At 57.0% G+C, this 22359-nt stretch overlaps 1 pseudogene; it reads left to right on the top strand.

Annotated features, from left to right (window-relative positions):
* Positions 1-11187: 11187 nt before the first annotated feature.
* The window catches only part of LOC144255110 (thioredoxin, mitochondrial-like), a 142219-nt pseudogene continuing 131047 nt past the window's right edge, over positions 11188-22359 (top strand).

Here is a 22359-nt window from a genome sequence, read left to right as displayed (position 1 = left end):
GCTAACCATAGGAACTTTGTATTTTTGAGAACATATTCCTCTCAGTGAAAAGGGAGTGATACTGGCAATATCAGAAGATTGTTATTGAGCTTTAAAAAGCTAATGTAGAGGAGGAAATGTGCCTAATTTAATTCTAAGCATCTAGTGGCACTTATAAATCAATTTATTTTGACAATTTTTAACAAGATCATTTTTGGTATCCAAACTCGAGCCAATTAAGTCTTTTATTTTAATCACTCCTAACATTAAACCATCATGTGGTCCTAAGTAGTGTCTGACTTCTTAATACCAGAGCGACATCTCCCAGGCAGACACCACAGAGTCCTGGTGCTCTGGAGGACCCTCGGGTGCAGCTAGCAGCCATCCCTGCAAAGGAGTGGCCTCCCAAATGGGCTGAGGCTATGGGCTCCTGCAGCCTCCAGGGCAGCCTAGAGAAGCCAAGCTGCAGAGTCATTTGCTCACGGAGGGCAGAGACCCTGCAAGAGAGTCGGGGTGGGGCAGCCGGGCACTGAGTGAGCCAGCTGACCCCAGCACAGGGTAGCAATCCCAACGGCCCAGGCACTACAGAGGAGCAGCGGCTGAGGCGCCAAGGCCAGACAGGTCTTCCGTACCCAGCCACCATGGCCAAGGATGGAGGTGGCCAGTGGGGTATAGGACAGAGGGTGGGGCAGCAGCTGCCGTGCTCAGGCTAAGGCTGGCTATGGCCATCTCTGTATCAGTGGGTCAGAATCGGGGGTCTGCGGACACCTGTGTGTTTGTGTGGGAGCTCTCCTTCCTCCACCACCTTGCCAGGGAAGAGCTTTGGGAGCATCCAACCACCAACGGAAGAATGAGTGAAAGACCCCAAGCCAAGGCGGCTGGCGGGGCCTTGGGGGTAGTCATGCGTGAATGGTTGGGTGGGAGGCCATAGGACACATGAACACCCGACTCCCCCACTTGCACGTCCCTAGATGGAGCCACCCCAGGTCTGGAAAGCCAGCCTCTCTGTGTGGAGCTTCACCGGGAGGATGGGTCTGGGGTCCTGGGCCCCTCAGGATGAGCTTCCTGGGTAGGCAGCAGCCCCCGGGTGGACGTTGGCCAAGAGAGCAGTCGACAGGAGGACCCAGAGCCGAGCGCTGGGTCTGCATTTTCCTGTCCGTGGGTCTGCTTGGCCGCACACTGTCTTTCATGTTCTTCTCTCCCTGACCCATGTCCTTTGGTCCTGGGCTGGCTGCCCTGGGGTCACATCCTCTTTCAGTCACCATCACAGGACACCCTCACACTTCCCACAGCCTGGGGACTTTGAGGAGTGGACGTGTTCTCACAGTCCTGGAGGCAGGGAGTCTGAGGTCAGGTGCCAGTGGTCAGTTCTGCTAAGGGCCCTTCCTGGCCTGCAGATGTGGACAGGGAGGGCTCTTCCTCTTCCTCCTAAGGCTGCCAATCTTACTGGCCTGGGACCCCTCCCTGACCTCACGTCACCTTCATGACCTGCTTTTGCCTGGTCACCTGACACAGTCACATGGGATCCCGGGCTTCAACATGCCCAGGGCCAGGGGACGATTCTGGTCACAGCAATGAACATATTATTATCAGAACATGATTTTCCTTTTAGCTCTATTTATGCTTGTTTCTTTTTATTACAAGTGGATCCATCATCCCAAACAAAAATTAGGAATCTGACCAAAAATACCAACTTCTGGCCTGTGCTGGCCCTAACTACTCCTTCCCCTGATCTCCCTTGTCAAAGTGGGCATTATCAAGTTCATCATTCTTGTGGTTTTCTAGGTATATATTTTACATATTTTTCCTAAAGTCATATATTTTTTAACTTTATAAAAATGGCACCCTCCTGCCTGTGCTCTTGGGGACTGGGCTGTTCTCCACTCTGAGCTCCGCGGGGAGGGCCTGGTGCTGGTTCACTTGGCTGCTCTAGGACACTGCGCTGAGCGCCTGGGTCATCCTTTCTTGACCCACTCCACGCTGGCCGCCGTTTGGCTGATCTCCGGGTTTTAGCTGTTGCTAGCTGTGCTGCTAAGGACTAATGCATCTCTGATTGTTCATGTGCAAGAATTTCCTTGGGCGTCTACCCAGGACAGGTGTCTGTGGAGTGGAACAGGAGTATCGGGCCTCAGGAACCCATGTGGGACTGTTTTCCAAAGCGGTTGTGGTATCCCCACCCTACAGCCGCTGGGCCCACCTGAGAGCACACCGGCACCAGCATGTGGAGTTCCCCGGCCACCACCGTCCACGTGTCCACCAGGCAGGCAGGCCTCCCATGGGGGGGCACTTTCCAGAGATCAATGACCCTCTCTCTCTCTTGCTAAACAGTCCCCAGGGTCATCGGGATGCTCAGGAGGAAGCTGAGCACCAGGCAAACACAGAGGGTTCTTATTGTGGTCTGAGCAGTGCACAGAGTGGGTATTTGTTAGAGTTTTTGGACAAAGCCTTATGTTAGGGTCCAGCATGTACAGATGAACAGAATAGCCCCTTGGGGAGCCACCGTCTAGTTCAAATTCACTGTCGATGTAAGACAGGAATCCACTCTCAGGACTTGGCACAATTCCTCAGGCCCTCCCCTGGGTCTTAGGAAACGTGGGGCAGGTCCAGGTCTACCTCTCTGAGATCTTGAGCAGCCCCCTGAATGGCCTGAGCCTTGGCTTCTCCTCTCCACCATGTGGCCCACTCTGCGGAGCTCCCTAGGGAACCAGGCCAGGCCACAGCAGAGGACACTTGCAAGCCAGCTCCCACCTGGCCACGCCCTCTCTGTCAGCTGGGACGGACGGGTTTTCAGGGCACGGTTAACAGCACTTCCTAGACACACCTCTGTATAGCTGGAGTGACGTCTGGTGGGGTGAGTGAGTGGCCACCCCCTTGCCGTAAAAAAGCCTCACCACCTGCCACAGGTGTCCTATGCCTTTGGGGTAGAGCAAACACCCCGAGGCAGGGCTCCAGGGGCCATTGCCCCCTGCATCTGTCCATCTCCTGATGCGGGGAGCAGAACACACCATCTCTTAGGGCTCCACGGAGGCTCAATTCTTTTTCTCATGATCATAAACCTGATCCCCCCCCCCCACCCTGCCGCCTTGTGACTGGCAACAAAGAACAGACTCGTAACAGCAATAATATCAAATTAAGTTTGCTGTACTCATTTATCACCGAACTTTGATTTAGGTGTGTTGCTTTGTGGGCCCCTGTGTTTCATTTCCAGCATGTACAAACCACTCTGTATTTTAGCACCTCAAGGTCAAGGGACATGTAATTTAACATCCTAACACAATAACATATTGATTAATGCAAAGAAAACAATCCTTCTCAGAAGAGGTTCTTATTTCATCTTGTATGAATGTTCAAATGCATCGAATTGCCTGGTAGACTAGCTGGGACTGGGTTTGTGGGGAGCTGCTGGGAGGAAGCATTAACTAACCATCTCAGACAGCACATTTACCAGCCAGGAGTCTCCGTGGTTGGAGGGGAATGACAGACGCGTGCATGCCCTTTAGTAACCTCAGGGACCGGAACGTGCTGAGAAGCAGGGGCTTCCATCAGCAGGTAGGTCCAGTGTCTTTACTGACCATTCTCAGAGCCAGGGCCAGACAGACATGACAAGACAGAGAGCACTTTAAGAACCAAGATGGTAGCTCTGAGAGAATTCTATGAAGCTATTCCAGGTGGTGTAAGCTGCACCTCACATCCCTGGGTGTTCTGCAACCAGCCAGGGTGGGCAAGGCCGCTTTGTAGGCATCTGTGGAGGCTCTTTCTCACCACATTGCTCAGAGTCCCCTGCAGCCTCCTACGAGCAGCAAGTGGGGTCAGGAGAAACCCAGAGCTTGTGTGCATGTGCCTCGGCTAGATAGCAGCCCAAGGTGCGGGTCCACCAGAGGGATCTGCAGCACTGGCCACTTTGAGCATTCCCTAGACAAAAGATTTGCAATTCAATCTGCTTCCTAGAGACTGGACAGTGAGCCCAGATTATATTTGTATATAGAGCCAGGATGTAAGGTCTGCGGGTGCCAGGCCAGCCGGGGGACGCCCAAAGGCATTTGGTGAGAGGGCAAGAAGTCAGCGTTAGAATTTCTTGGACTCAAATAGCTCAACAGGTGGAGACTGTATTTCTACCAAATGCTTGGCCAGAATTCACTCCCTGCTGGTGCCTGTCTTGTGCCTGGTAAGTGACAACAAGAGTGTTGGCATGGCTCTCCTTGCTGTTCTGACAGAGCTGGCCAGGGTACTGCTGATACAGTGAGTGCTGAGGAGAGCTTCCCCAGGACAGCCCAGGAGCAGGCCTCCCCACAGCCATCCTGCGGCTCCCCCAGGGCCTCCCGCCACCCTCTGAGAACTAGCTGACAGGAGGAGGGTGCCTTGTCCCTCCCCACCCACACAGACCCCTCTGGCAGGTTCTGAGCCATCGTCCTGAGCCTGCAGAATGACTGCAGACCAGAGGTGGCTGCTGCAGCAGTCAGACGCCAGAGGCTCAGAGGAGGAGAGGTGCACTGGACTTTCCTGGAGCCTGTCACTGCAGGGGGACCTCAACTGTGCTGGTGTTCAAAGCTGTGGCCCTATCCCTTTGCCTCAACCATGGTGGGTACGGGACACTGGCGTTTTGTAAAGATCCTGGTGATCACCGTGAGCTGTCGAGACCGAGACGCCAGGGCTGAAGCAGATTCTGTTCTCAGCCACAGCATGGATGAGGTGGCTCAAGAGCAGCTGTCCTGGGACTGAGAGTAAGTGGAGGCACAGAGGCCTCAGCAGGTACAGTGAGAGATTTCAGGTGTCACTCTGACTGGCCTAAAGGGGTACTTGGCATCTTGCTTATTTTGTGTTACTATAACAAAGTGTCTGAGACAGGTAACTTACAAAATAAAGAAGTTTATTTGTTGATTCTTGTGGCTAGAGGTATAAGTAGCATGGTGCCGGTGATCTGGTAAGGGCCCTTGGCTGTGTCACACATGGTAGAGAACTGGCTCTGTGCACCAGAAGCAAACTTGGTGTAGATTGCTCTATAATCACTGGCCTGCATGAGAACTCACAGATTCCCATGAGACCTGTCATCCCTCCAAGCCTATGCACCTCCCACTAGGCCTGTCCCCTCAATATCTCCACCCTGGGGACCCAGGCTCCAGCACACGAGTCACTGGGGGACACGCTCAAACCACATCAGAGCTGCAGCGTTGGAGATCAGGTAAGGCATGACTCCTGCGTGTCTGGGGCTCTCAGGAGAGGCGGGGGTTCCATCAGTGGCTGAGATCTACCCTCCAATGTGGGCGGCATTGCTCAATCCCCTGAAGGTCAGCACAGGACAGAGAGGTGGAGGGTGAGTCCTCATGTGTCCTCCTGAGCGAGGACGTCCACCTTCTCCTGCACTTGGCCCAGAGCTCCTGCTTCTTGGCCCAGAGCTCCTGCTTCTCGGCCTTTGACTCAGATCAGAATCTATGGCACTGGCTCCCCAGTCATCAGGCCTGGGACTCACGGAGCCACTACACCAGCACTTTTGGTCACAGACATCACATTGTGAAATGTCTTGGCCTCCAAAATCATGTGAGCTGATTTTCATAATGAAGTCTCGTGTGTGTGGACATGTCTTTCCTGTGGGTTGCAGCTCAGGAGAACCTGTCTGAGGCAGCGCTTCAAGGCAGAGCTTGACCCAGGGAGAAGACCTCAAGCAACACAAGCCACTTCACCAGGTCCCCAGGCCAAGTCCAAGACGTCCCAGGGTTACCTGCTGGTTCTGATCCAGTCGGGCCTCTGCACTTTATGATTGATTCAGTTGCCTGAGTGCAGGTGCCTTGTGGAGTGTGCTGCCAGAGACCCACAGGGGAGATGGTGGCCCATCCTCAGGGACCCCATGAGAGAGGGCAGTGGCAGGATTACTTTCTGGACACATCTTATTGCTTCTCACTCATGCACAACATAGTGGCCGGGCATCAAGGTGCTGGCCACAGCACTTGTGGGTCTTGGTAAAAGTTTCCATTTCTGGCTTGGCATTGAAGAGTCTCCAGATGTGCCAGGAAGGCACGATGGCTGAGGCCTTGTGCCATGGAGCTCCCTGCAGGTTTGCTGCCCACGCCCCTCCAGGTACCCCTGGCTGGATGTCATTCAGCTCACTCCCGGGAAAGCAGCCTCAGGTCAGTGCCAGCATGGCCTAGGACAGGCGCACACTCACGCCACATCCCTGTGTCCACGGGCTGGGCTGTGTCTTCTTCACTTTCGTCTCTTTGTCCTCGTCGTATGATTAGGGAAGCTTTCCGGGCTCGACTCACACCTCCCTGATGGCTGTCCAGCTCCACTCACACCTCCCTGATGGCTGTCCAGCAGTGTCCTAACTGCCATGTAGTGCCACCCACCTGGACGCAGGGCTTGCTGCTCCGTGTGCAATTCACACCTCATCTCCTCCGTGTGTCCCTGATTTCCTCCTTTCAAATTGGAAGCAGTTCTTGTTTTTTTTTAATTTTGTTTCAAAGATCTGATCCTTTTCCCGTTGTCTCATGGAGGGTTGGACAGTTTCTTAAGCCAGTTTCAGGTGGTCCACGATTTTGTGAAGTTTGGTGTGGCCTGAGCTTCCAGGGTGCTCTTCTTCCTTCCTTCCCTGGGGCCTGGATGACTCCTGAGGGCTGTGCTTCTGGTGGTGCTGGGGCTTGCTGGCCTCGGTCATTCTCAAGTGCACACTCTGCCCCTCTGCTCCTCTTCCAGGCCACTCCCAGGTGATGGCAGAAGTGCACAGCTCCCAGCTGAGCCCCGTTTCTACGCCGACAGACTCTGATCCAGGACGGCTCCTGGGGCAGGAGGTGCCTCCTCCTCTGCTCACGCCGCCTGCCTGATCCCCCCACACAGAGCTCATGCTGTAAGGGCACCTTCAGAAGGTCCTGGACGTGGGCCACCTCCTCCCCGTCTCGGCACTTGGTTTGGGGAAGCCATCCACCCGCAGGCAGTGCCCTTCCCAGCTGCCCATCCTCACTTCTTTTCCCAGGGTTGATCGTGGGTCGTTCCAGTTCAAGGAGTTGGGGGCGATGGGGAAACAAATCCCCAGGGAACACACCCAAACATGGCACAGGACTCCTGGGCAGCGTCTTCCTTGATCAGACCTTGGTTTCTGGACCAGGAAACTGGAAGAGGCTGTAGGTACCCCATGGGTGGAGATGGGATGTGTTCTGACTAAAGGGCATTTATGGTTTTTGGTGTTTTTCCCCACTAGTCAGAATTGACAGCCATGCAATTTAAGACTTGCTGACAGCTTCATTTTCAGAGTGAGTTTCAGATGAACCTGTCGCAAGTGTCCCTCATTCTGGATTTCTTGAGCCTGTGCACTGGCTCAAGTACTTGGCAAGACTTGGGTCAGGAAAGCAGCTGGCCTCCTGTAAGGTTGCATGCTATGGTTGGAGGTGCTGCACATCACTCAACATCACCCAAGACACATGGCTTCTCCCACAGGCCAGGGGCAGGGCCTGGGGTGCCAGATCCTGTGTCCACAGACGACCATCTGACCTGTGCCTGGTACCTCTTGGGCTCTGCCCTGCATCTGGGTTTCTCAGTGGGACCAGAGAGCCCTCCTTGGTGTCTGGCCATGGCCCTGAACCAGATGGCAGCCTGGCAGGGCCCCTCAAAGACACGGCAGCCCTGCCTGTGAGGGTGCTGGGCTACGGGGTGGTGTGACAGCCAGAGTGAGATGCCAGGCTGAGTCCTGGGTGACAGCAAGTCTGAGATGGGGTGCAGCTGGGGGATCTGGAGCCCCAGAGGCTGAGAGGGGTCAGAGCCCTGGAGAAAGGCTGAGTGTGGCCTGCAAACAGAAGGGCAATGCAGACCGGGAGAGCAGGCCAGGCCAGGGTGGGTCTTCCTTACCTCCGTGCAGCCATGAAGCGACCTGGGGTGTGGCGTGGGAAGGACAGCAGGAGCCCCGACCCTCTGCACTCCCACTGAAGGTGTGTTCCCAGAACAGAGACGCGGCACCTCCTGGAAGGAGCCTCCCAGAGCTGCAGCAGAACTCGGCCCACAGGGCGGACTCCCTGCTCAGGCAGAGCCCAGGCCCACCGAGGGCAGGGCAGGCTCTGCTGTTGCCCCTCACAGCCAGGCGCCCAGGCTCCATGAGCTCCTCCTCACAGCCCCAGAGTCTGGCTCTTTGACCCCACAGCCTCCCGGGCCCGAGTGCTGTCACGTCCAGTGCCCCTCATGGTGTCTTTGAGCACAGTGATGTCTCCCGTACTTCCACCCCAAGAGGAAGAGAAGACGATCGTTTCTGTCTCTCTACACTGCTCTAAAGAACGGGGGAGAGTTGGTCGGTCCATCAGGAGGCTTCCTGCCTGTCGGCTCCTGGGTCTTACCTTCCCTCCCTTTCACTTCTGCCAAGGAAAGGGGTGTTCATGCCCCACCCCCAGGCCAGCCCAGCTCTCCTCCTCTACATCCTCCTTGTTAGAGTCTCTTCTCACGCGCTCCTTCTCCTCCGCACGAGAAGAAGTGTCTCTTCCATCTTTCAAAGAACCAACTCAGAAAGGTCAAAAAAAATCCATCAAACCCCAACTCCCAGCACCTTCTGCTCCTGGCCGCCATCAACTGCTGGATCTCAGTGCCGTCGGCACAAGAGCCAGCTCCTGGGCTGCAGCAGAGCACGCCTGTGATCCCAAGGACACAGGAGACCGAGGCAGGAGGACTGCGAGTTCTGAGCCTCCCCATCAACTAGTGAGGCTCTGACTCAAAACCATAAAAGGCCTGGGAGGCAGCTCAGGGTGCAGGGCCCTGGGTTCTGTCCCCAGGACCACCAAGACCAGACCCCAGCCTCAGCTGGCTCTCCACTGGGCCACACATACCTGGCCCTCCACTCTGGTCCATTCTTGCCCCTGGTGGCTGTGTTGACAGACCTGGTGTCCATGAGCAGGGACAGCAGGTTTGCCATGGGGCTCTCCACGCTCAGCGTGGCCCTGCTCCATGCTCAGTGAGGTTTCACAGTGTGTGGGCCAGCAGACAGGCAGCGCGTCAGGGAGTATGGCGCCATAATGACTGACGAGGGGTCGCTGACGGAAGCCTGGGAGCTCCATAGAAATTGTTCCCACTGTCCTTGGGGATCCAGAATCACACGCGGATGTTGGTGCCTGTGATTTAGTCTCAGAGTGTTTGGTTTTTCTTAAGGTGACAAGTGCAGTGAGTGATCAAGGCTGCTTACTGTCTTCATCAGGTTGAATTCTCAGCTTTTGCATAGGCTGAGAATTTGGCCTTCAAAAATTCTTTCTTAAGAAACCAGAATCAGTTTGTTTACCCAGTCTCCAGCAAAAGCTAAAAAATAGAGGTCAATGGTAGACAATTTGGAAAAAACGAACTCTCACAGATAGCAGAGAAAAGTTAGTCTAAAAATGTTGATTTTTTAACCCAACTCTCCCAGGCACCGGAGGAAAACCCACACAGGCAAAACCTGGCAGGTACAAGACCACAATGGCGGGAGCCTGGGAATTTGTGGGGTTTAGCTGGGAGGTGCCAGGTGCTGCACTGGGTGGAAGTGTGGCCACTCGGCCAGCAAGACCGAAACCAAAGGGCAGAATGTGGAAGGGCACCCGTTCAGCGAGAGGTCGGGGAGTCAGGGCAGGGAGGGGTCACAGTGAGCATGGGCCTGAGCTGGGCAAGGGACCTGGGAAGCCCGGGGCTGGTCGGGGAGCTGGCGAGCTTTAGGGGAGCAGGAAGCAGGAAAGCAGGGGACAGACCCACAATGAGGTGAGGTGTCCACTGCCCCTGCCCCCAGCAGACACAGCCTGTTGGGTTCCAGGGAACTGAATTGTCTTATGAAACAAAAAACCACTTTTTATATTAACAGCAAAGGCTGGGGACTCTGCAGCATGTAGCTCATGATGCCCAGCGTCCAAGTCATCACAGCCATGAAGCGGAAACGGCGGCTCAAACCCAGGAAACAGAGAACAGAGGGTCCTGGTGGGCACCCACTGAGCGTGTTCTGGCACTTAGAGGGAAGCGTGAGTCTGAGGTGTAAATAGACAGAGAACCCGCAGAGGTGTCCACAGGGTGAGAGACCCAGGTGGCCAGCTGAGAGCTGCACAACATAAACTGAGTGACCACTCGCCAGGTGGGCTTCGCAGAAGGCTGGAGACAGAAACAGAGCCAGCGGACTGGAGGGCGTATCAGCAGCCACGGCCTATCTGCGGAGGAGAAAAGGAAAGGGAGTGAAACCGTGAAGCAGAGTCCGGAGACAGCAACAGAGCAGCGTCCATTATTGGGGTTGGGGAACAAGAGGAAGGAAAATGGGGCAGGACACATCTGAAGACAACGGGACAGGCGTGCCCTTGACAGGCAGGGAGGGCTGGCGCTGCCGGGAGGACGAGGCCCACGGGTGGCTGCAGGTGGTGTCCCCAGGAGACAGCTGTGGGTGCTCCTTCTCAGGCTGGTGGTCAGTGGGTGGAGGTCCCCGGGCAGAACGACCTGGCCCTCCAGGGAGCCGAGTTCCCTTTGTGGCGTCCCTTTCCCCAGTCCCCTCCACACAGGAACCCTCCTTTGGGTCCCACACACGTTCCTTCTTTGGTCCCCTGGGCACTCCGGCCCCTGTGTTGACTAGTTCCTCTGAATAGCTGCTCAGGCAGAGCCAAAGAGGTGACAGTGATAGAGAATTCTCCCTGTTTGCAGGTCTGTATTAAGGACCTGTGTGATCCCTTCTACCTCCTGCTGTGAAGAACAGACCCTGGGCCCCACTGAGCGTGTTCTCTTTGCCAATCCTTTGACACTTCCTTTTTCCTTAATTTCCCATTAAAATATCATTTTAGAAAAGATCAGGCAATAGATTAAGCACTTATGAAGAGCTTTGGGTTCTGAGTTGACCGTCATCTAATGTTTGAGTTACCTGGGGCCTGTCAGCAACCTACCTGAGCCTTGGATTCCTCTCTGGAACCAGCAGCACTAAGCAGCAACTTCCTCAGAGTTGATGGGGGACAACCAATAACGCATCTGATGCACCTGACCCTCAGCAGGTGCTCTGCAAATGGTAGTTCCTCCCTCTCATCCTTATGTTAGGATTCCACCTGCATCTCGATCTCTTTTGGGTTGTCACCTCCTTTCCATCCTCGTTCCTCACTAACCTCTACCCCAGAAATCTTACATATTTCCTTGCATCTTGTATCCAGCCCCCGTATCTTCCTATCCCCCGTAATACTCTCAAATCCCTTTGTTTTCTTGGTATGTTGATCTCCTGTTGTGTGTCCCAGACCCTCCTGTCCCTTTCCCTTACAGATGGCTCAGTGACTTTTCCCGAGGAGGCTCCTGGCCTCTACAGTCTCCAGGAAGTTCCCTCAGGGTCAGTGGGCATCCCTCACCTACAAGTCTCTGCAGACCCCCAAAGTGCTGTTCTGGTGGCCTGACAGTAACATCCAGCCCAGCTCAGACAATGTATTGCACCAGAGTCTAGTCAATGACCCTTGATGTCCGGGATGGACCTAACCCTGAAGACCAAGTGATCAACAAGAAGACACCAGTGGTTGTGGATTTCCATGCCCTGTGGAGTGGCCCCTGCAAGATCCTGGGGCCGAGGTTAGAAAAGATGGTGGCCAAGCAGGGTGGGAAGGAGGTGATGGCCAAGGTGGACGCTGATGACAACACAGACCTCGCCATCAAGTAAGAGGTGTCAGCTGCTCCTACTGTGCTGGCCATCAAGATGGGGACATGGTGGACAAGTGTGTAGGTGTCAAAGACGAGGCCCAGCAGGCTTCCTCAGGAAGTCGATTGGCTGAGGTGCAGGGAAGTGTCCTGTCCGCCCCTGGCCACCTGGACGCCCATCCAGGGAGGGATTCCAGTAGAACTCGGCTCTCCCCTTCATCCCTGTGTCCACCCCATGGGCCTCTGCTTTGGAGACCACTCTGTAGACACAGAGCCCCCAGTGCTGCCCACCTGCACTGCCAGGGTGGCCGTCAGAGGTGCTGCAGCCATGGGGGAGGGGACATGGTGTTCCCACCCACTCCTTCTCTCTGCTCCCTCTAGGGCTGGTCGCTGTTCTCCCAAGAGGCTAGAGAGCTCCCGGGGCCAGCCTGCAGAGGGACTGACCAGGCGGCAGCAGCTGGGCCCCATCTCCTCGGTCCCTTCTGGTCTGTACCCCACCCTGTCCCATCTGCCTCCTGCCCTGTTCTTTCCTGCTGCGGTTTTGTAAATAAGAAAAAGGAGGAAACAAGAAGTCAAAGAGGTGAGAGTGATAGAGAATTCTCCCTGTTTGCAGGTCTGTATTAAGGACCTGTGTGGTCCCTTCTACCTCCTGCTGTGAAGAACAGACCCTGGGCCCCACTGAACCCCCCAGAGCCTCAGTCCCTGTCCCCCAAAGAGGTGCCCATCTCCCCATCCTCCCTCCCAGGCACCAGGGCAGAGGGCAGAGGGCAGCGGGGGCTGCAGGAGCCCTCAGGGCTCGAGGGGCAGGCTCCAGGCGCACCCTCCCCCGCTGCCAGCCACCCGGGTTCTCTGAGCAGGAGTGGCCCTGTGAACAAGTCAGGCCAGTAAACCAGGGTCTTCGCTGTGGGGAAAACGAAGAAGAAAGAAAGAATCGCCCCAGCTTGCCTAACTTGGTGAAGAATGTTGATTTACAGATCTAGGCAGATGAGCGAATGCTAAGTGGGGTGGATTCAAAACTGCCTGGGCACCCTGCTGTGACCCAGAGACAAAGCAGGAACCTCAGAGCACCCAGCAGAGCACCCAGAGAAACCCAGGACCGCAAGGGGGAAGATCAAATGGGAAGCTCACTCGGCATCAGCGGTGACCCAGGTCGGGGCACTGGGTGCCCGTCCACCCTGCTGGAGGAAGGCGGTCACAGCCAGAGCTTCACACTCAGTGAAGGGCTGGGGGTCACTGGTCCAGGGCTTGTCTCGCATGTGTGAGGCACAGGGTTCCATCCTCAGCACCACATAAAGATAAATAAGTGAATACAAGTATTGTGTCCATCTACAACTAAAAAAATATTTTAAAAATGAACTTTCAAAAATAAAGGCAAATTAAATTCATTTCAGGAGAATAAAGGTGAGATAATTTGTGAGCAGCTGACAGCCAAAGCAAGTTCCTCGGGGTGAAGGAACAGGACAGCAGGTGGGAGGAAGGAACCCCCGTGTGTGGGGACGGACTCGCGTTCAAAGCAAGCAGCAGTGAGCACAGTGCCGTCTGTAGATGTGACGCACAGCTGCACGGCCACCAGGAGCACGTGCAGCCACAGAACATAGCACAGACCCCGGAAAGCATGGGCAGCTCCAGGTAAAGGCAGGTTTCACGACGGTGCGGAGGCCGTGACAGGGAGACTGACAATTCTAAGCGCTTGTGCCTAGGAGAGCTTCCAGTGCTCACAGGTGAAACACGGGGGAGCTGAAGGGAGAAGGAGGCAAATTGCAAACAGCTATTAGCTAAAGCAAGTGTGTAGCAAACCTAGGGTTGGAAACACCCGCTGAAACCCGCTGGGCGGACCTGGCGTGGCGTGGGGGGGGTGGGGGGGGTTCCCACCCACACTGAGCCTGCCCCCTCCCCAGCTTCCTGATGGCAGCTGAGGTCCTAGGTGTCCCTGGCTGCACCCAGTCCCCTGGCCTGGCTGCCCCAAGTTCCTAACTAGGAACCGCCACGTACTCCCAATGCCTACTACTCCTCACGCTGGGCTTTTAATATTCTGGGTTTATTTTTCTTCCTAGATGTTTAATTCTGAACCCTATAACCTGCACTGCATTATTTGATTTTTCAACGTAATAACATATTCTACTTTAATAATGAAGCGACACAGAGGAATGCAAATTTATGATTAGAATAAGGGAATTGACTCATTTCTGGTGTTATGTTCTCATTTTAAAATTTAACAAATGGAGCCCTGAATAGAATGCTGAGACTCTGAAGGGTGAATTATTGACTCGGCTCCCTCGTTCAGCTAAAGCGATGTGCAGTTGGCTCCGGGGGCTAGTCCGGAGACTGAGTGCCTCCACAGGGAGGACGGCCTACGTCACACAGACGCAGGGCGGCCTCCACAGGGCCCAGCCTCCTCGCCTTGCCTCCCGCTGTCCACGTGCACGGCAGGCGCCGCCACCTTTCCGACACAGAGTTTAAGCATCTTCCTCTCTAGCAACACTTCTGGTCTGTGTCCACATTTGAGGCCTCCTCTGCCCACACCCTGAAGGACAGAGGGCCAGTCCTCTCCCTCACACCACCGGCATTTTAGGAACCAAAGTGCCCAGGCACTAAAGTGCATTGTCCGTGTCCTAATGCCCAAGGCTCCGAGTGCAGCCTTATTTGGAAACAGGCTCTGTGCATTGCAATAAGTGAGGGGCCTAGAGACAAGTGGGCCCAGATCTGGAGTGAGCCTAGATCTGAGGACTCCTGTCCTTGGAAGAGGAATGAGAGGGAGATTCAAGACTTGGAGGCCCAGAGGCCTCACGAAGGCACAGGAGATCAGGGCAAAGCTGCGTCTCCACACCGGGGGAGGGGATGCGAGGGTTGCCGGAGGCCATCAGAAGCCAGAGGCACGGAGCAGGCTCCCCATCAGCTCCCAGAGGCACAAGTTCGGCCAGCGCCTTGGTTTTGGATTTCTGGACTCCAAAATCATGAGCAAATGAACTTCTGGTTTCTAACCAAGCTCGTGGTCCTTTGTCATGTGGTCCCAGGAGACCCATGCAGGTTCCACTGCTGTCCTGTGAGGAGGCTTTGGTCGCTGGGTCTCTCCTGGGAAAGCACCTGGCCCATGGTGCCCCGAACACTTGTCACACTCCCAACACTGCTTGGTTCCTGGAAGCAACGAGCACCCTGCTCAAGCAAACCGACACTCAGGGACAGCCAACCACCTTGCCCTGTCGTCCTCCTCTGCTGCTGGTGATCACCTGGGAGGGATGGGGTGCAGGCTGGACCTGGTGGCCCCCTGTGGGGCTTCGGCCAGAGACTGTGCTGAGGTGCTGCTGAGTCCAGGTGGGTGGTGGGCTCACAACCCCTGCCCAGAGCTGGGTGGGGCATCCTGGCCCTCGGGGCTGCTCCTGGCTCGGTGCCTGATCCTCTGGTCCTGTTGGATCCGTCTGCCAGCCTCTTGCTCCTTTGTTTCTTGAGGGTCACACACAGGGGTTGGGCTTATGCATCCAGGAAGGTGTGGTCCTCCTGTGGCCTGTGCCCACTGCCCTGGCAGTCCACTGAGAAAGCTCTTCAGGAGCAGGCGAGCAGTACGCACTAGCAGTGAGAGATGCCTTCCAGCAGGGTGCCCCCCGACTAGGAGTGGACACCCATGCCTGAAAGAGCAGAGCCATGCTCCAGGGAGAATGAGGAGAGGAGCCCTTGTAGGGCATTCCACATGGACAGAGGTGCAGTGTGACAAGGCCCAGGTGAGGGTCTCCGAGGCCAGAGACTGAGGCCCCCAGGCCCTTCCCACAGAAGAAGGCAGCACCTACTGCCATCGGCTCAGGGGTTCACAGGCTCAGCCCAGGCTGGAGGAGCATGCCCAGGACCAAGCCAGCAGTGGGCAGCCCAGGGGCAGGGTATTGCGGCTGGCTCCAGGGTGAATGTGTGCGCGGAGGAGCCTTGGCCTGCCACTGGCCACCTTCCACTCCCAGCACTGATTGGGGTCACTCAGGAGGCCAGGGAAATGTTGCCTCAGTTTCCCCTGCAGATGTCTGCCTGACCTCACGCTCACGGAGCTGGACAGCACAGAGCAGAAGCCTCGCTGGCCGCTGGAGGACACTGTACAGTGCCCTGTGGACTTGGTGGGAGCAGCTGCATCGCTGACCCCGTCACTCAATAACAAAACATTCCAAGCTCACCCCATGTCCCCGAATGCCACCAGTGCCATTGAAAAGAAGGACAATTGAAGACAGAGGATGGGGCACCCATGGCCCACCCGTAATTCCCACTCTCAGGATCTGGGTCGAGGTGCCGGTGTCTGCAGCTTTGCCTCAGGTTTCAGCCTGACTTGCCCACTGACAGGGGCAGCCATGGCCCACTGAGCTGAGGGCCTGGAGCCAACAGTCCTGGCCTGGCACCTCCCATGTGGGAGGCGGGAGAGTGTGCTGTGCTTCATAGTTGCCACGTCCTCTCTCTCTGCGTCAAATAGACAATTAATACAGAAGCAAATATCACACAAAAACACAATATTCCCTCCACGTGTACAAGGAGAGGCATCATCTCACTGAAATTTACCTTGAAACCTTGGTGAACATCACCTGTGGAGACCCAGCGGTCACCAAGCTCATGGCCACCTCTCACGTGGGCGGGGCAAGAGGTGCTTGGAAAAGAGGGAGTCGTTGATTCCCGTTAGTTTGGCTTCTGCCTGTTGAGCACTAGATAACCAGGGGTGGGGATGCTTATCTCTGTTTGTATCAAGAGAACCCATCCCTTTGTCCAGCTACGATTATTTGCTGACCATGTGTGATGGTCCATCCTGGGCAATGCTGACCAGCTCTGGAGAGCACCCTTTGTCTCTGGCAGGTGTAATCGATGCAGTCGATGTTCCCTGTATTCATCTCTATTTGGATGACAGAAATCTTTACCCTCTGGGTGAGTGTGGAACACAGCGGTCTTCTTGGTGAGATGTCGAGAGCGACCAATTCATCACACGCCCTTCCTGAGGGCTGGAGCCCACTCACTCTGGCCCTTCCTTGGACAACCCACCCACAGGCTAATTCTCTTGCCGTGTTGAGATTTCTTTTTCACCTCAAGGAGTTTTTGATTGTGATTTTTTTCCTGCGAACTTCTCTGTGTTCACCAGGAAAGTGTGATTCTGGAATGTTCTCCTAAATTGGCAAAGTTTTGAAGGTAGCTGCCATTGAGTGTAAACAAATCTGAGTAAGCAGCTGCTCTGGAATCACGCTGGACCACAGGATAACGAGCTCGCCTCATCCTCAAGGCCAAATGCGCAAACATTTGCAGGCACTTTGCTGGTCTGTTTATGAGCCAGCGAGAGGGCACGGAGCTGTCGACAGAAAACAGGGCCTGCTGGGATTCCTTCAAACGTGTCCTGAATTAAGCAGCATGTGTGTTGGCCAGCACTGGGTCCTGATGGACACAGCCAGGCACAGCATTGAGAGGGGCCCACGGTGCCCTCTGGACAGAGCAGGAAGGCTCTCTTGTCTTCAAGGGTCAGTGCAGCCGAATCTCCCATCAAACTTGAATCCGAGTCCTACCTGGAGAGTTCCAAAGAAGACCGCATCCCAGTTACTCCTGGCTGACTGTCCTTGGTTCTTGTTTGGAGATGGGAGTTTTGTGGCGATCCTTGGGTGGCTTACAAATGTCTTTAATTATAGCCCAGGGAGTGTGGGATACAGGCCTGCACGTCAACAGCTGGCCTTGTGGAAGGACATGGCCTTCGTTGAAGTAAGAGTCGGCTTAGTAGGAGGGGAAGAGGGGAGAAGCGGTGGGCGACAGGGACAGAGGAGAGAGGACGGACAGGGCGGGGAAGGCAGCCTGGGGCTGGCAGAGACGTGGCTGCTCTGAGCCCTCCTGTCCCACCTGCCGCCTGCTCTCTGTCACTTCCTATCAGCCCTGTGGAGGTGGCCAGCACAGGCGGCAGCCTGCGGCTCCCTTCTCTTCCAGATCCAGGACCTAGAAGCAATGGCCTCCCTGCTCTGCCCCTGTCTGGGGCAGCTGGCACCTGCCTGTCCGTCTGGTGAGCAGCTTGCTGTTTGGGTCCGGCTGGGCCAGAGCCCAGTCTGTGGGGAGAGGTGGAGGCAGGGATGTTGCCGGCCCCAGGGCCACAGGCACGGTCTTGATGAAGATGTCAAGCTCACTCTTGGCTGTCCCAGGGCGGTGGCAAGTCACCCTCCATGTCTGTCCTGGGATCCATCCTTCTCCTGGCTGGAGCCCTGCTCAGGGGACCCTGTCATCTGCCCAGCACCTGCCGGTTCTCCACTGTGCATGAGAAGAGGGCCAGTGGCTGAAGGAAACATCACCTCCACTTGGCCTAGGTGCAGCAGGTGGCTTCCTGGTAGGCTGCTTCTCAGCTTGTACTCAGCCCACTGCAACTCTCTGGCCTTGAAGGGGGCAGAGGAGCAGGACATGCAGATGGAGGGAAGCCAGGCTCCCACTGCCAGCTCGGGCAGCTGCCGGGCCGTCCTGATGCGTCTCACTAGTGCCTCTCTCCTGCCCGCCCCAGACGCCTGGCGAGCTCCAGGGTCTCCCTGGCCCTCCCACGTCTGAACAGTGTCCCTTACCAGATGTGCCGTTGGAGAAGCACCAGGAAACCTTGTTCTTGGATGCTGCTGAGCATGTAGTCCCTCCCCCCAGGTCTCCCTTTCCAGAAACAAGGCACCTCTGCCCACCTTTGGCACCAGGTCCCAGGACACAGTGGGGCTCAGCACAGGCACACAGCACGCACATCCTCCCTCCGGGGCTGCCCTTGCTCATGGACGGGCAGCACACCTGGCTGTGCCTACAGATAGACAGTGGGCAGACAGTGGGCAGGTGGTGGAGCCGCAGGAGGAACGTGGTCTGGCTGCAGGGGGCACTTCCTGCTCACACTGCATTGCCGTCTCAGACCCCTTCCTGCTGTGGGGCTGTTTTCTGATTCATGTGTGCTAGTGAGCTTCGGTCATTAGAGAGAGACAAGATCAAGAGCAGAGCAGGAGAGCCCCTGCCCAGCACTGATGTCGGGGCACAGTCTGCACACACACTTCTCACCTCGGCGGAGCGCTCTGCAGCTGGCTCTGTTCCTGCTCACCAACTAGGTGTGTAATGGGCCCTGTCTGTGGCCTCGGGAGGCTGGGAGGCCGCTCTGAGGGAGGCAGGCCACAGGGCCTGTGGCTGGCTCTGTCACCACTGTCCTGCCTCAGAGGAGCTTGCCCACTCAGAGGTCACAGGGCTGCAGGCCCCTCATCGTAGGAGGTGAAAGAGAGGTGATGCTCTGGGAGCTTGAGGCAGCCCCACCGGGTGAGCAGTGGGGGTTGGCTGTGGGCAGCACAGCATGGTGGTCCCCCTCTGTGGCAGGAAAGGAAGGTCAGAGAGAAAGTGCTCCTGCCTGAGCAGGTGAGGAGCTGGTGGCATGTGACCAGCCCCAGAGGCGGCCTGGCCCTGCAGCCCAGAGAAGATCTCTGCCTGTAATGGTCAGATGCTGCCAGACAGGTGCCCAGACGCTGGGATCAGAGGGACACTAGAGGGATGCTCAAGTGCCCGCTCCAGGGGCAGCTTCCAGGAGCGCTCTGGGGGCAAAGCACCAACCTGCCAATTCCCAGAGCCCTGGCCAGGATGCTGGACAGGCCTGGATCTGTGTCCCTGGACCAAGGAGACCAATCTGTGCGCCCAGCCCATGGGTGGCTTCCTGGGTGGCCAGCCGGCCTCACAGATCAGGGGCTGCCCCGGGTACTGATGGTGCCATGGGAGCATCCTTAAGGACAGGGCCTGGAGGGAGGTGAGTGTGGGGTTCGGAAGGTGCACCCACCAGTACCTCCCAGGCCACAGCATTTGTGGGCACTGCAGAGAAAGGACACTGGGGTGAGCTGAGCACAGGGCACCCACGTGCGCCAGGCCCTGGAGGAGCCAGTGAGCAACAGGCCTGTGGTCAGAGGAGGACGCCCCTGGCTGTGCTCACAGGCAGCTCTGGGCTCCGGGCTGGGAAGCAGCCTCCTCTGGGCCTCAGAGCAGTGAGCTGTGCCCACCCTGCCCGCTGTACGTGTCACCGATGAGATGGCTCCCCTGTGGGTAACCTTAGGAGTGGCCAGCAGGGTCCCTAGTTTCCATGGTGACTTCAGTTAAAGGAGAAAGCAGACGGGGAAGAGAGGAGAGGGAATGGCACCTGCTGGAAGAGCTGGCCATCTCCTCAGGCCCCCACCTCCAGGAGGAGGAGGTGGACCCTGCCATCTCACCTCCTGTGAGGAGGAGGAGGAGGAGGAGGAGGAGGAGGACCCTGTCATCTCACCTCCTGTGAGTAGGAGGAGGAGGAGGAGGAGGAGGAGGAGGAGGACCATGTCATCTCACCTCCTGTGAGGAGGAGGAGGGGAGGAGGAGGAGGAGGAGGAGGAGGAGGGAGGAGGAGGGTGGACCCTGTCATCTCACCTCCTGTGAGGAGGAGGGAGGAGGAGGAGGAGGAGGAGGGTGGACCCTGTCATCTCACCTCCTGTGAGGAGGAGGAGGAGGAGGAGGAGGAGGAGGGTGGACCCTGTCATCTCACCTCCTGTGAGGAGGAGGAGGAGGAGGAGGAGGAGGGAGGAGGACCCTGTCATCTCACCTCCTGTGAGGGAGGAGGAGGAGGGCAGGCCCCTGTCATCTCACCTCCTGTGAGGAGGAGGAGGAGGAGGGTGGACCCTGTCATCTCACCTCCTGTGAGGAGGAGGAGGAGGAGGAGGACCCTGTCATCTCACCTCCTGTGAGGAGGAGGAGGAGGAGGAGGGTGACCCTGTCATCTCACCTCCTGTGAGGAGGAGGAGGAGGAGGGTGGACCCTGTCATCTCACCTCCTGTGAGGAGGAGGAGGAGGAGGAGGAGGAGGAGGAGGAGGAGGAGAGGACCCTGTCATCTCACCTCCTGTGAGGAGGAGGAGGAGGAGGGTGGACCCTGTCATCTCACCTCCTGTGAGGAGGAGGAGGAGGAGGGTGGACCCTGCCATCTCACCTCCTGTGAGGAGGAGGAGGAGGGCAGGCCCCTGTTGTCTCACCTCCTGTGAGGAGGAGGAGGAGGAGGGTGGACCCTGTCATCTCACCTCCTGTGAGGAGGAGGAGGAGGGTGGACCCTGTCATCTCACCTCCTGTGAGGAGGAGGAGGAGGAGGAGGGTGGACCCTGTCATCTCACCTCCTGTGAGGAGGAGGAGGAGGAGGAGGAGGAGGGTGGACCCTGTCATCTCACCTCCTGTGAGGAGGAGGAGGAGGAGGAGGGTGGACCCTGTCATCTCACCTCCTGGAGGAGGAGGAGGAGGAGGAGGAGGAGGGTGGACCCTGTCATCTCACCTCCTGTGAGGAGGAGGAGGAGGGTGGACCCTGTCATCTCACCTCCTGTGAGGAGGAGGAGAAGAGGAGGGTGGACCCTGTCATCTCACCTCCTGTGAGGAGGAGGAGGAGGAGGGTGGACCCTGTCATCTCACCTCCTGTGAGGAGGAGGAGGAGGAGGAGGACCCTGTCATCTCACCTCCTGTGAGGAGGAGGAGGAGGAGGAGGACCCTGTCATCTCACCTCCTGTGAGGAGGAGGAGGAGGAGGACCCTGTCATCTCACCTCCTGTGAGGAGGAGGAGGAGGAGGAGGAGGACCCTGTCATCTCACCTCCTGTGAGGAGGAGGAGGAGGAGGAGGACCCTGTCATCTCACCTCCTGTGAGGAGGAGGAGGAGGGTGGACCCTGTCATCTCACCTCCTGTGAGGAGGAGGAGGAGGAGGAGGAGGACCCTGTCATCTCACCTCCTGTGAGGAGGAGGAGGAGGAGGAGGAGGAGGAGGGTGGACCCTGTCATCTCACCTCCTGTGAGGAGGAGGAGGAGGAGGAGGAGGACCCTGTCATCTCACCTCCTGTGAGGAGGAGGAGGAGGAGGAGGTGGACCCTGTCATCTCACCTCCTGTGAGGAGGAGGAGGAGGAGGAGGAGGAGGAGGGAGGACCCTGTCATCTCACCTCCTGTGAGGAGGAGGAGGAGGAGGGTGGACCCTGTCATCTCACCTCCTGTGAGGAGGAGGAGGAGGAGGAGGACCCTGTCATCTCACCTCCTGTGAGGAGGAGGAGGAGGAGGAGGACCCTGTCATCTCACCTCCTGTGAGGAGGAGGAGGAGGAGGACCCTGTCATCTCACCTCCTGTGAGGAGGAGGAGGAGGAGGAGGACCCTGTCATCTCACCTCCTGTGAGGAGGAGGAGGAGGAGGAGGACCCTGTCATCTCACCTCCTGTGAGGAGGAGGAGGGAGGGTGGACCCTGTCATCTCACCTCCTGTGAGGAGGAGGAGGAGGAGGAGGAGGACCCTGTCATCTCACCTCCTGTGAGGAGGAGGAGGAGGAGGAGGAGGAGGAGGAGGAGGGTGGACCCTGTCATCTCACCTCCTGTGAGGAGGAGGAGGAGGAGGAGGACCCTGTCATCTCACCTCCTGTGAGGAGGAGGAGGAGGGTGGACCCTGTCATCTCACCTCCTGTGAGTAGGAGGAGGAGGAGGAGGAGGAGGAGGAGGAGGTGGACCCTGTCATCTCACCTCCTGTGAGGAGGAGGAGGAGGAGGGTGGACCCTGTCATCTCACCTCCTGTGAGGAGGAGGAGGAGGGTGGACCCTGTCATCTCACCTCCTGTGAGGAGGAGGGAGGAGGAGGGTGGACCCTGTCATCTCACCTCCTGTGAGGAGGAGGAGGAGGAGGGTGGACCCTGTCATCTCACCTCCTGTGAGGAGGAGGAGGAGGAGGAGAGGAGGGTGGACCCTGTCATCTCACCTCCTGTGAGGAGGAGGAGGAGGAGGAGGGTGGACCCTGTCATCTCACCTCCTGTGAGGAGGAGGAGGAGGGGAGGGGAAGGATATCTCCGCGCGTCGTGATCT

This window comes from Urocitellus parryii, chromosome 5, assembly GCF_045843805.1.
Source record: "Urocitellus parryii isolate mUroPar1 chromosome 5, mUroPar1.hap1, whole genome shotgun sequence".
NCBI classification, from domain to species: domain Eukaryota; kingdom Metazoa; phylum Chordata; class Mammalia; order Rodentia; family Sciuridae; genus Urocitellus; species Urocitellus parryii.
The sequence above is the reverse complement of the archived record's forward strand: the minus strand, read 5'-3'. Positions and strand labels throughout refer to the sequence as shown.